This window comes from Mesoplodon bidens (genome assembly GCF_964165515.1).
Source record: "Mesoplodon bidens genome assembly, contig: HAP1_SCAFFOLD_849, whole genome shotgun sequence".
NCBI classification, from domain to species: domain Eukaryota; kingdom Metazoa; phylum Chordata; class Mammalia; order Artiodactyla; family Ziphiidae; genus Mesoplodon; species Mesoplodon bidens.
Window position 1 is genome coordinate 84,971 of NW_027672305.1, and position 13,631 is coordinate 98,601.

Consider the following 13,631-nt stretch of genomic DNA (forward strand, 5'->3'; position numbering starts at 1 on the left):
GACTTCCCTGGTGGTGCTGTGGTTAAGAATCCACCTGCCAGTGCAGGGACACGGGTTTGAGCCCTGGTCTGGAAAGATCCCACATGCCGCGAAGCTGCTAAGCCTGGGCGCCACACTACTGAGCCTGCGCTCTAGAGCCCGTGAGTCACAATTACTGAAGTTCACACACCTTAGAGCCCGTGCACCGCAACTACTGAGCCCACATGCTGCAACTAATGAAGCCCATGCCCTCTAGGGCCCATGTGCTGCAACTACTGAAGCCCACATGCATAGAGCCCCTGCTCTGCAACGAGAAGCCACCACAATGAGAAGCCTGCACAGTGCAACGAAGAGTAGCCCCCGCTCGCCACCACTAGAGAAAGCCCATGCGCAACAATGAAGACCCAACGCAGCCAATAAATAAATAAAATAAAATAAAATAGAATAAACAGTCGAGAATATTGGACTTTATTTTAAAAAAAAGAGTAAATGCCTGTTGAATCGAATTAATCAGCCAAACAGTAGACAAATGAAAGTTGTGGTTAATAAGATGGGCCAGACTGAAATAGTATTCTTGTTGAGAAGCTTGCTTTAATCACCTTCTTATTTTCCAGCCTTATATAATCGTGTATTAATGTGATAGAATATTTCTCATATTGAGAAAATAATAGTTTTGTATTACGCTGAATCTGCCTGGGAATAAAATAGACACCTTATCAAATTCAGTGGAGGTGTCATGAGAATTGATACCTAAGGGTTGTTGTGGGAACACATTTAAATTTTAAAAATATACAAGATTTTTGATATTGTCTCATGCCCACTATATTGTTTGGGAATAATGCAGTTTCAATTTATAGAATTGCAGCATGTATTTTAGGGCTGGAGAGAAACTTGATAAGTCCTACATTGAACCTAAAGAGGAATGCATTGCCATAAGGTGCTCATTCAAAAATCAAATAATGATGTGAATAATGTTGATCATCTCTACTGGAGGAAAAACATGCTACACATTAAACACATTACTTATTATATATTTATTTAACAATCTTGGACTTCATTAATACAATGTTTTATAGTATGTATGCCTTATTTCTTTTCTTATAGTTAAATGTCTGAATTCTGAGAAATTTCAGCATGCTTTGGTGAGAGGAACAGTCATCTTATTTTCAAAAAGATGCAGGCACAGACTGATTTTGACCAAAAGGTGTATTACTGACCAAAATTCAGCCATCTAGTCTGGAAAATAAATGAAGAATTCTGCTGCTGGTGAGATGAATACATAGGTAGAGGGAGGTGAAGAATATAAACTACTTAGCAGCCTTAAACTTTCTCTTGACTTTGATATAAGTGCTGGAGAAACATCAATGTTATCATTCCCAGAGACCATTCATTTAGAAATGTAAATTAGAACAGATGGAAAAATACAGTGTTGGGAGTTACCTATCAGGAAACAAAATGGATGTGTGTGATACCTACCCACTGTCATGGTGAGGGCCCTGCATTACACTTACTGTCTAAAGCTTACTGTGCTGAAACCTTCACAGCAAAGGTTCCCGTTCCTCATAATGACCTCTAAGTGAAAGTGAATGAGGTTTAGCTACCAGGCATGTGCTTCTGGAACAACACACGAAGGGCCCTATTTTTTTTTTTTTACTTTATTTTTATATTATTTTATTTTTTGGCTGCGTTGGGACTTTGTTGCTGCGTGCGGGCTTTCTCCAGTTGCGGCAAGTGGGGGCTATTCTTCATTGTGGTGCATGGGCTTTTCATTTTGCTGGCTTCTCTTGTTGCGGAGCATGGGCTCTAGGTGCACAGGCTTCAGTAGTTGTGGCTTGCGGGCTCTAGAGCACAGGCTCAGTAGTGTGGCATATGGGCTTAGTTGCTCCGCGGCATGTGGGATCTTCCCAGACCAAGGATCAAACCCATGTCCCCTGCATTGGCAGATGGATTCTTAACTGCTGCGCCACCAGAGAAGCCCACAGTGGGACCTTTTAATGTTGTTTCCAAAGCTATTTTCTTTGGAATACTGTTCTGTGAGATTTGGTAGAAAAAGAATCCCATGATCAGAATGTTTGGGAAACACTGAATATTTTATCCCCACGTTATACATTCAAAATGTATATTTTTTACATCAGAGATAAAATTCCTAGAATAAACAAAAACTGAAAAAACAAAACAAAAAATCCTGCTAATTCGATTAATACAAGTTTTCCACTGAACACTTGTGAATGTTTTTGAGGCACTGGCTGATACTGAACACAGTCTTGGGAAGGTTGATCTAAGGAATTAAAATTCTGTAAATTATGAGGAAAACACTTTTAGGTGAGAAGAGATGCATATGGTAGCAGGCTTCAGTATTCTGTATTTCCATTCGGGAAATTGTTCTTATTTGATCCCTTCCACCCTTGATCCTTTTTCCTTTCAGTGGACTCTGTAGTAGGGATAAAGGGAAAAATGTCATTTACTACCTTAGAAGAGCTATTTACTCTAGTGTAAATACAGTGGAGGCTGGTAAAAGTGTGTTGATAATAGGACATATTAGCTTAGGTTCTCTTGGTAGCAAATAACAAAAACTAAATCAAAGTTGGATATGTGAAACCCAAGGGCAGAAATACAGCCAGGCTCAGGAAAGGTCTAGGAAGCAGCTATATCATTTCCAGTAATGTGATCGCCGAACTGCTTTTCAACAAAGGGCGTCTTCCTAATGAACTTCAAAATGAGCTCTGCTGCTTGTTGGAGTTAAAAAAAAATATATATATATATATATATATATATATATATGTTTATACATATATATATGTATACACACACACACACACACAAGCATGCATATATACATATGATACAAAGAAAGAAAACATATATAAGTGGATGTTTTGTTATTACAACATGCATGCCAGGCATTGGTGACCATGGGAGGTCACCTCCGTGTTTCTGAGCAAGACAGCCTAACACTCATTTTTCCATTATCACTGTTGCCCAGAGTGAACTTGTCAAAGAGATACTCCACCATTCAGACTTCCAAACCCCTCCACCCCCCATCTTGCTACTCATACTTAACCATTAGTATTTGCATAATTAATGCACATAAACATGTCAGGTGAAACTGAAGACACCCTTTATTTTAATTCCTGCCCAATCCCATTCCCTTCACTTGTTCCCCAGAGGCAACTGCAATCATGATTTTCAGGCTATGGTTCTATACTTTCACTATGCACATGCACCCACATTCACCAGGTACCCCTACCTCACCCCACGCCACCCCAGTCTACCCCCATATACCTACATTATTTATAAGGGGAAGACTGATTTTGTGTTTTCCAGGGCCCCATGGAACACCTTCTCCCTCCCACTATGGAGATCCTGAGCTGCATCTGGTTGGGGTATGGCTGTGTTCAGAAACTCCTGGATACCTGTTTTAAAACTTAAAAAATGAGAGATTTGCCCACATGAATCAACCAGAGACCTTTATTTATTTATGAACCAATAACTTTATTGGAAGAAATGGAAAAACTGGAAGAAAAAAACTTAAGTGATAAAGTCCAGGAAAAGAGAGTCCTGCCCTTGTTGCCAAAAAAAAAACAGAACCAAAACTTAAGTGAACTTCTTCTGCAAGGGCACTCTTGCCGTCTGCATGGCAGGCATGGTGACCAGGGCTCTGGTCACCCCGTGGCTCTGGGGAAGTCCAGTCCAGGCTCAGTTCTTCTTGTCGCTGTCGCCCAGGGTGAGCTTGTCAAAGAGTTACCCTGCCAGCTCGACGTCTGGGGCCCCCATCATGCTCAGGGTGGTGACATGACCCTCCAGCTGTCTGATGAGCGCCACCTACTGGCTGAGGTAGTGAGTTGCCAGGAAGTGGAGCAGGTGGGGGTCGCACTTGTCGGTGGCCAGCTGGTGCAGTGGAGCAGGCTCCGGGTCGACCACTTGCTTCTCCAGGAACAAGGCGCACTTCATGGCCTTGAGGCCGCTCTTGCACTCGTCACTGACTGGCTTCCTGATGTCTTGGAAGTTGAGGCGGCCCCCCGCGCTGGTTCTGCAGGCGCTTCAGGCCCTGGGCCCACAGTGGCGCAGGAAGAACCGGCTAAAGTGCTTCAAGGCCACGTCGTCGCGGTGGAGGTAAAAGGCCGCGGCCAGGCCCACGAAAGAGGCGTGGAGCTCCAGGGTGAAATGACTGTTGACGGCGGCCTCGCAGTCGGCGTGGTAGCTCTGGCGCACCTGCGAGGGTGGCGCGGGCAGCATGGTGGGTGTGAAGGCCAAGGTGAAGGCGAAGCCGCGGGGCCTGCGGTACCTGTCTCGGAGTCCCTTTCACGTGATTTAGCAATTTCCTTCGTCTTGGGTAAGTGCAGACTTCTCTTTTGTTTGTCAGAAAACAAAAGGCTTAGGTGTATTCTTAGAGAAAGAGCTTAACTGTGTGGATGTATTTATCCCCTCCAGCCTCATTTGTCCTTTCACTGCCACTCAGCAAGCATTTTTTGTAACGCCTCAATTATGTTGTATGGAATGAGCCACAGTGGTAGGAAATACCATTGATCTCAAATTATCTTTCATTCATTCGTTCAGTAAATATTTATTGATTACTTAATATGGCCCAGGCACTGGTATGGGATTTGGGCATATATTAGTAACAGAGAGACAAAGTCTGTTCCCATGAGGTTTGTATTCTAGTGGAGAAGCAGACCAAAACAAAACAAAACAAAAAACTACTGTTTTTCTCCCTTTCTTGTCTCCAGTAAATACGTATAAGATATTACACATGTATATGATATTAAAAAGTCAATATTTTCTTAGAAGTTAAGGATGTTATAGTGGAAGACATAAGACCAATCTAGGTATTTATAATTAATTAATTCAACAGCCATTTCTAGACAGTATTCCAAATATGTGTAATAATATTTTGTGTTTGACTCTGGAGATACACAGAAGAATCAGACATGGTCTCTGTTCTCAAGGTACAAGAAAGAGTGATGGACTGTTTTAAGTGCTCTCAATGGTTTTAAAGTTTTTGGATAAAATAGCTGTTTTCACTTACAGTTTTATTACCATGACTTTGACTAATGTACTTTTTTGGGGGGTCCCTTTATTTCTCTTTGAAAGCTCATGCTGTGCTATAATCATTGTTTATGAAGGAAGCAAAGGATCAAATATCAACTGTCACTTTGTACACTTATCTAAGCAATTTTAGAGGCATTTAATTGTTGAGTCTGTAAAGAAATAGAATAATAACAATGTCTATTTGATAAGTTGATGTTAATGATAGGATCATACATTAGAGATGGAAAAGAACTACATGATCAGTTTCTCAGTGAGATAAAATTGTATTCTATGTTTGCTTAACACCAGTGTTTAGTCTTAATATAATTGCAATCTTTCAAAAATTTCCTTGGAATAGTCCATTGTAGGCTTCACTGGAAGAATCTATTTAAATAGAAGAAATCTTGATTTTGTAGGACATTTTCTCCTTATGTCCCAAGATCATTTAATAATTAATTTATCTGGACAACTTTACTCTTCAAATATTAAAATAATACTATTGAATGGTTCTATGTATACTAAGGGGTGATAATGGTGTTTCTCAGATTTTTTATCCCTCATCATTACTCCCTAGGTTAGAAGATAATGTTAAAATACATGTTATAACTAAGAGAAACCTAAGGTTTAAAATCTAACTTTTTAAAGGGAAATCAATAAACTAGCATGAACTGGAACCTCAAATTTCCATGAAGGAAATATACATATATCTAAACAAAAACATTGCATCCAGTTTTTCTTTAATGAGGAATGTAAAGCTAAATACAAACACAGAATGAAAAAACTTCAGAGCAGATGATGTTTTTAGAAAAATTTTAAATTTTATTTTTTAAATGTATTTATTTTATTTTTAAATTTTTGGCTGCATTGGGTCTTTGTTGGATGTGGGCTTTCTCTAGTTGCAACGAGTGGGGGCTACTCTTTGTTGCAGTGCATGGGCGTCTCATTGCGATGGCCTCTCTTGTTACGGAGCATGGGCTCTAGGTGCTTGGGCTTCAGTAGTTGTGACATGCCGGCTCAGTAGTTGTGGCACATGGGCTTAGCTGCTCCGTGTCATGTGGGATCTTCCCGGACCAGGGCTCAAACGGATGTTCCCTGCATTGGCAGGTGGTTTCTTAAGCACTGTGCCACCAGGGAAGCCCCCGAAATTAAAAAAATTTGATAATCAAATTTTATAGTTTATAACTTGGTCTGTGCTAAGATAATGTCTTTTAAAATATCACTATAGGACTATAAGATGAAGGTTTCTTTGAAATGTTTGTGGTCAGTGTTGGTATTATGTTAGGATTCTCCAGAAAAACAGAACCAATAGAAGATATATTTGTATATTATATAAAATAAGGAATTAGCTCATGTGATTATGGAGGCTGACAAGTCTCAAAATCTGCAGTTGCCGTACTTGAGACCAGGAGAGTCCATGGTGTAGGTCCAGTCCAAAGGCCAGGAGGCTCAAGACCCAGGAAATTCAAGTTGAAGGCAGGAAAAAACAATGTCCCTGCTCCAAGGCAGTCAGGCAAGAGGAGTTCCTGCTTACTCAGAGGAAGGTCAGCATTTTTATTTTATTCAGGCCTTCAAATGATTGTATGAGGCTCATCGACTTTAAGGAAAGCAATCTGCTTTACTTAGTCTACTATTTCAAATGTTAACCTCATGGAAAAACACCCTTTCAGGCACAAACGATAACATTTGACTAAATATCTGGGTACCCCCTTTGAAGTTGACATATAAAAATTAGCTATCACAGTATTACTCATGATAAATGCAGAGTCAACAAATAAAAATTCTCATGCTATAATCTGCAAAAACTGTTTTGACTTTCAGTTCCCTTCATTAATTTACAAATGTTACAGAACTAATAGTTACACAACTGATATTAGACAATAAGTTCTGACTCCGTGTCAATGATTAGCTCTCATTCATTCATTCAGCATATTTCTATTGAGCACCTATTATATGACAGGTATTTTATAGGTACTAACATAAAAACTTGTTCTATAAGCTCCTCATATTTGTATTTCTTTTGTAGCTAAGTGCTAGTAAATGTTACATATAATTCCTTCTTTGAAAATTAATAGATGAAGTAGGATCAATGGTATAATCTTAAGGAAGTAGACCATAAGTAGCAGCAGTTGGTGGCTTATCTCACTCTCTGTGTTTTGTGTGTGTGTGTGTGTGTGTATACATATGTATAAATCAATCATTTAATGAGAGGTAGTGAAAAGTGATACATCAATATTCTATATCTCTGGGCTGTTCACTCTGCATTACCTCATTATTACAGATACTGGATTAGATTTGATTATTATTACCCATATTTTACAGGTAAAGAAATTGTGAATTAAAGTATGTAACATGATCAAACACAGAGCTTATAAATAGCAGAGAGTGACACTCTGAATTGGATTCCTCTCTAGGTAGTTTGGGAAGTTTGGCTGGACCATGAGCTCCATTAGAACAAAGACTGTTCAACTTGTGATGCTAAATTTCACATAGTAGGGGCTCAAAAATATAAATTAAAATATTGAGTGGCCTATTAAAAGTTTTAGTCTCATTATTTCTCCAAATTAAAAAAATGAGTGGGAGTAGATGTTGAATATATATTTAAACTCTATTTCCTTTAGAAGGAAAAAAAATCAAAGACACCCAGTGGTGATAAATTACTATTATAATTTTAGTTTAATATGCATAAACATAAAACCAGGCATAGAAATTGGTATGCTTTTATAACTGTAAACCAGACAATTTGTAAATATATGCAAATACAACTATAAAACTATTAAAATTAAGGAGTTCCAATTATGCACCCGTTTATGCTTTTTGTCTTAAACACAGTCCCTTGTCACTGAGAACACACTAGTTGACGAGATGCAGGTTCCCTTTCGAGTGCGCCGTGTCTGTGTTCCGACATCCATGAAAGATCTCAGTGCTCTACCGCCCTTCTGTACTGAAGACATGACATACTTTAGCTCATATGATGATTCATAATGTACTTTTGCTTTCAGGTGGTGGAAGTCATCATTCAAATAGTGTCTGTCCATGTTCTTTTTTATTAGTTTGTGAAAAGTAATTCTGATGCAGTTTGTTGATTTCATGAAATACCATTAAAAGCCTCAGTAACTTCAATAACTGAAGAGGCTGTTCAAACTGGGAATTGAGGGGGAAGAGAACTACGGACAGAATTTTAAGGGATAACACTCTTCCCTTTGAGTTTCATTCTATTAAACTATTTTTCACCTCCCAGTCATCACTTTAAAAGGAAATTTTAGTGTTTGCAGCTGGTAAAAATGTGACTATAAGGGTGGACATGCGACAGTTGTCCTTTTTACACTAGAACATGCCAGCCTAGCAGCAGTCACACTCAGTGTGATTCAAAACACACACGCAGGCATGGACAGTGAGTTTGTGCTGCTGCATTGAGCTATAGACAGATCCAGATAATTTTGAAAATGCTTCCAGGAATTTTTCATTTGGATGTAAACACAAGAACAGATCCATGGAATTCACAAATACAGGTAGAGAACACTGAGTTAGAATGGCATGGACACACCATATGTCTAGTCAATAACTATCTAGGACCTAATATATTCCAGCTTTGTGCTAAATGCTGAATGATTGCAACAGGCGTTGACTTTAATCTCATGGGCCCTAGAGTCGGTTTCAGTTCACTATGTTCACTGACAGAATGTATATGTGATGGATGTAAAATTAGATGCTAATGAGTTGATAATAGAATATGTATATATATATTGAAATATTCATATATATTCAATAATATTTTGTTTGAAATCTTTACTACTATTGTCACAGATACAGAAATTGCTACAGACGTTCTCATACCTTTTCCTACATAGCAATTAGGTTTAGGGAAAATAATTTTGGTGGAATGGTGTTAGTCAACCTACAAATCCAGAATGTCTTGGTTGAAGGTGTAGATACTTTGTTTCACTAAAATCAAGTGTAAGTTTTTCCAAACAAGTTAGGAAAAAAATGCAAAATCCTTATAAAATGTTCCTTATGATTCCATACCTTACTATACTATTAACCCAATGTGTTAATAAGCTTGTATTTAATGTAATCATTATTCTTCATAATTTGACATGAGTAATATGCTCTCACATTTTAATTTTCTAATTTTTTTTTTTTTTGCGGGACGCGGGCCTCTCACTGTTGTGGCCTCTCCCGCTGCGGAGCAGAGGCTCCGGATGCACAGGCCCAGCAGCCATGGCTCACGGGCCCAACCGCTCTGCGGCATGCGGGATCCTCCCGGACTGGGGCACGAACCCGTGTCCCCCGCAACGGCAGGCGGACTCTCAACCACTGCGCCACGAGGGAAGCCCTAATTTTCTAAACTTTTTAACCATATTCTCAATGACTTATTTGCTGATTTCCTTTTTTATAAAAATATGATACCTCAACCAACCACTGTTAAACTCAGCAAAAAGCACAGTTTCCAAAGTAAATGTTTTGTAAAGTGTTTCCTGTGTATTACTCACATTTATTACTTTTCCTCTGACCTTTTTATATTTCAGTTCATACATGAAAAATAAACAATGTCCTTTTGACTTATTTTCTTGAAGTCTTTTGCCATTTTCCAAATATATCTGAGTAGTTAAGGTCAGTTAAACCTATTTAAAGTTTCAAATTTCTAGGAAATATCTGATATTTAGTAACTTTCTGCCCAAATGATTTTAAATCTCATTTATTATAAAGTGAATTAAAAGATTGGCATACGTTCTTTAAATAGAAAGATTATCAACCTGCTTTTTCTAATGTAGATGGTGCTCTTAAGTTCTGATTTCATACATGACAAACAACCCAGGATTAAAGGCTCATTAATAATCTGCCAAATACTGTCAGCTGTATGACTCAATGCTCCATTAGTAATGTAATCCCTTGATTTTCTTCTGCCAGAAAAGTGATTCTTTGAAACCATTGGCAGTAATATGAATTTATACATTATGTGTGTGTGTGTGTGTGTGTGTGTGTGTGTGTGTGTATCTCTTGGAAGAGAGACTGAACGCCAAGACAAAACCTTGCATTCCTTTACAGGACGTGCAATGCAGATCTATTGTGGAGTAACTGCTGGATCTGGGAAGGAAGGTGAGGCTAAAGGCAGCCCATTAGAAAGGGAAGAGGCTGTTGGAACTGAGAGTTGAGGGGAAGAGAACTACTGACAATTTTAAGGGATAACACTCTTGCCTTTGAGTGTCTGTGTGGTAGAGTCCATGGCCTAGAGTAGAAGGGGGAAGCTGTACTAGAGCAGCTTCTGGTGGCGGGAATATTATTTTCTTATACATGCAGCTATTGAAACATTGCTTAACATTCCTCAGATCTTAACTGTCAAGGACAAAAAACAGTAATGATAACTGGAAATGTCAGTTCCACATCCACAATAATCTATTTACAATTGCTTCCCTCTTTCACGAGTTCTCTATCAATTATCCACGCTTTTATCCCCCCCCCAAATCATCACTTTTTCCTTAATCACATGTATTCCTCAGTTATGCTGTAGAGAACTGCAATTTTCCCTTTGTGGCCCTTCCCCCTTAATCCTTTTTTTTATTTTCCACATTAACAATCCCTAATTTTTAGAAAAAAGACAATAGTATATAAATGAATCAAGGTGCAGAATTCCTCAGATTATAAAAATCAATTCCTGGAGCGTTATTGATTGGTAACTATATTGATCACATCAATGTAAGTATTTTAATCAGTCTGTCTACAGAGATTGCAGCTACAAGATAAAAAAACATAATCAGTTTATTCAGTTATTACAAATGTAGGAGGGGGAAATGGAAGTAGGATTAACAAGATTTTATGCAGAACCAAGAGTCCACTTCCTTTTCTTTCCAGAGACACTATTCTATAAACCATGGTATTGCTTCTCCTAGCCAGACTATGAAGCATGTTTGGTTAGATTACATTTTGAATTATACCAGTTCCTTGGAGTAAATGTCTCTATGGGACACTTGGGTTTATAAAACTCTGTTTCATAGCTGGATGATGTAGAGCATCCCTCAGACTATCTTGTTGCAAAAGAATGCTGTTGGGTCAAATGAACAAGAGAAAACAGGTAATAATATAATATTAGAACTCTCTACAAAGTAGCATCTCAATTCACATTTTGCGCTACGTTCAGTGACATCTTAGAAAACCATTCTGTGTGTATGTATGTATGGAGTGCACAGATTCGTACGTACATATTGGGCTTTGATCACTAATGTTAATGTTCGCTAAAATTTGTACCTTAATGTGGATTGTAGTATGAATATATATGTAGTAAATTATTATAAAGAGATATGATTATTAATATAAAATAGTATTCTGTATTTTATAATTAGGGTTAGAGTGGTATAATTTAAAAGTAATAATAATATTGAATATTTTTGCCTACCCTTCCAATATTGGACGTTAGTTAGGTAAAGTAGACATTAGTGGAAACATGCATCTTAGCTGATTGTGTATGTATATACTCTGTCAATTTTTAATTCTTTAAAAAATACAAATGTTGTATTAGAAGCCATGGAGTGTTAGAAGTCAGCGGTAGTGAAAAACTGAGGTTATTGATTATTCTGTGTTTTCATATCCACAATATGAAGTGATTTTGGAAGTTTTTTGCTAGCTACTAGAAAATAAGCTAAGATTTATGTTAGCTCTTTGAATGCATCTACCGAAGTTCCATCACTAGGAAAGTGAGGTCACCCTTCTTTGATTAAATCATCAAACATAACATAGTACCATTTACATGTCCTCAAAGTTTTATTACAACACAATTAATAGCCAAGATTTTAGCTATTTACAAGGTCTTCTAACTATATACCAGATAGTTTGATGTGTACATGGCATGAACTACCTTATAAAATAGAGCTGCCTCTTTTTATTTTCTAAATATTATAATCTATCTATATTAGTGAACTGGAGCTGTGGATCAGATGATAAGCTATGCATAACTGTGTGCACTGAGTGATTGGAATGCCACTTGTTATCTTTTTTCTGGAAATGTCTATATAAGAAAATAAAAGGTACTTTATAGAAATATGAAAAACATAGCAGCCTGATACTGTTCATTCTTACCCTTTTTGGGAATTTGAATAAGTAATTTATTCTCCCTTAACCTCAAGTTCTCTATTTAAAAAAGTGACCTTGGACTAGATCCTGTTGCAGATACTGTGGTCAAATGATTTTATGCCCAGGGATTTCAGCCGTTGGCTGTGAATCAAAATCAGTTGAGGAAATTCTGATTCAGCAAGTTCGGGGTTGAACTCTGGCATATGTACAGTTGACCCTTGAACAACTTTGGGGTTAAGGGTGTGGACCCTCACACAGTCGAAAATTCAAGTATGACTTTACAATCGGCCTTCCGTATCTATGGTTGAACATCTTCATATTCAGTCAACCCCAGACTGAGTAGTACTGTAGATTAAGTGAACCCACCCGGTTCAAGTCCGTGTGGTTCAAGGATCAACTGTACTTTTAAGAAGTGCCACAAGTGATTCTGATACTCAGCCAGGATATGGAATATTGATTCTATGCTATTTGATGCAAAGAACAAAATGGGAATCTCTCAGTCTATATATTGATTATAACTTATCTAAATATCATACCTTACTAAGAAAAAATATCATTGGGTGTAGCAATGGTAAAATAGCTGCAGTGTATTTCATTATAAGAGAAGATGGTTACAGTGTTACTGGTAGAAAAATGATCAGAGTAGTGTATTAGTTAGGGTTCTCCAGAGAAACAGACCTAATAGGATATTTATATTATATTGGATTGGATTGGATATATAATAGGTTATTGTATTTTATATAATAGGGTAAACTATCGTATTGCGGTTGACCCTTGGACAATATGGGTTTGAACTGTGTGGGTCCACTTATACACGGATGTTTTTCAGTAAATACTGCAGTGCTACACGATTCGTGGTTGGTTGAATCTGCAGACGCAGAACCGGATTATGCAGTTTTTAACTGCACTCTAACCCCCATGTTGTCCAAGGATCAAATGTATATATGTGGGGAGGGGAGATTTCTTTTAAGGAATTGTCTATTGGCTTTGGTTTATGTGATTTTGGGGCTTGGCAAGTCAGAAATCTGCAGGGTAGGTCAGCAGGTTGGAAATTAAGGTAAACGTTCATGTTGCAGTCTTGAGTCCCAAAGCTAGAAACTCAGACAGAATTTCTCTATTGCAGTCTGGAGACATAGTTCTTTATTCATGGGAGGACTTCAGTCTTCATTCTGAAGGCCTTCAACTGATTGGATGACGTCCAGCACACTATGGAGGAATCATCTGCTTTTCTCAAAGTCTCCTGATTTACAAGTTAATCACATGTAAAATACACCTTCACAGCAGCTTCTAGACCAAAGAACCAGGCACCATAGACTAAGTTTACATGTAAAATTAACCATCATAAATGGTAAACATGAGTGAGGGCTAGCTGATGCAGGCAGAAGAATGCCGAAGTGGGTTCATTCAGAGGGAATGTGATTGGGTATCAGAGGAGGGCTGGCATATGCTGTGTGGGTGGAGGAGGCAGCAAGGTTGTGGACTACTTGAATCTGTTGGGGCTCAAAACTGGTGCCCTGAGCCAGCATGAATTATACCACAGTAAATGTGGTAGGCAACTG

General features: G+C 38.2%; 1 pseudogene across 1 annotated transcript; it reads right to left on the minus strand.

Moving 5' to 3' along the window:
- Positions 1-3,320: 3,320 nt before the first annotated feature.
- LOC308610360 (ferritin heavy chain-like) lies at positions 3,321-4,215 on the minus strand (annotated as a pseudogene). Its single transcript has one exon. The product of its transcript is annotated as a ferritin heavy chain-like (transcript).
- Between the last annotated feature and the right edge of the window lie 9,416 nt (positions 4,216-13,631).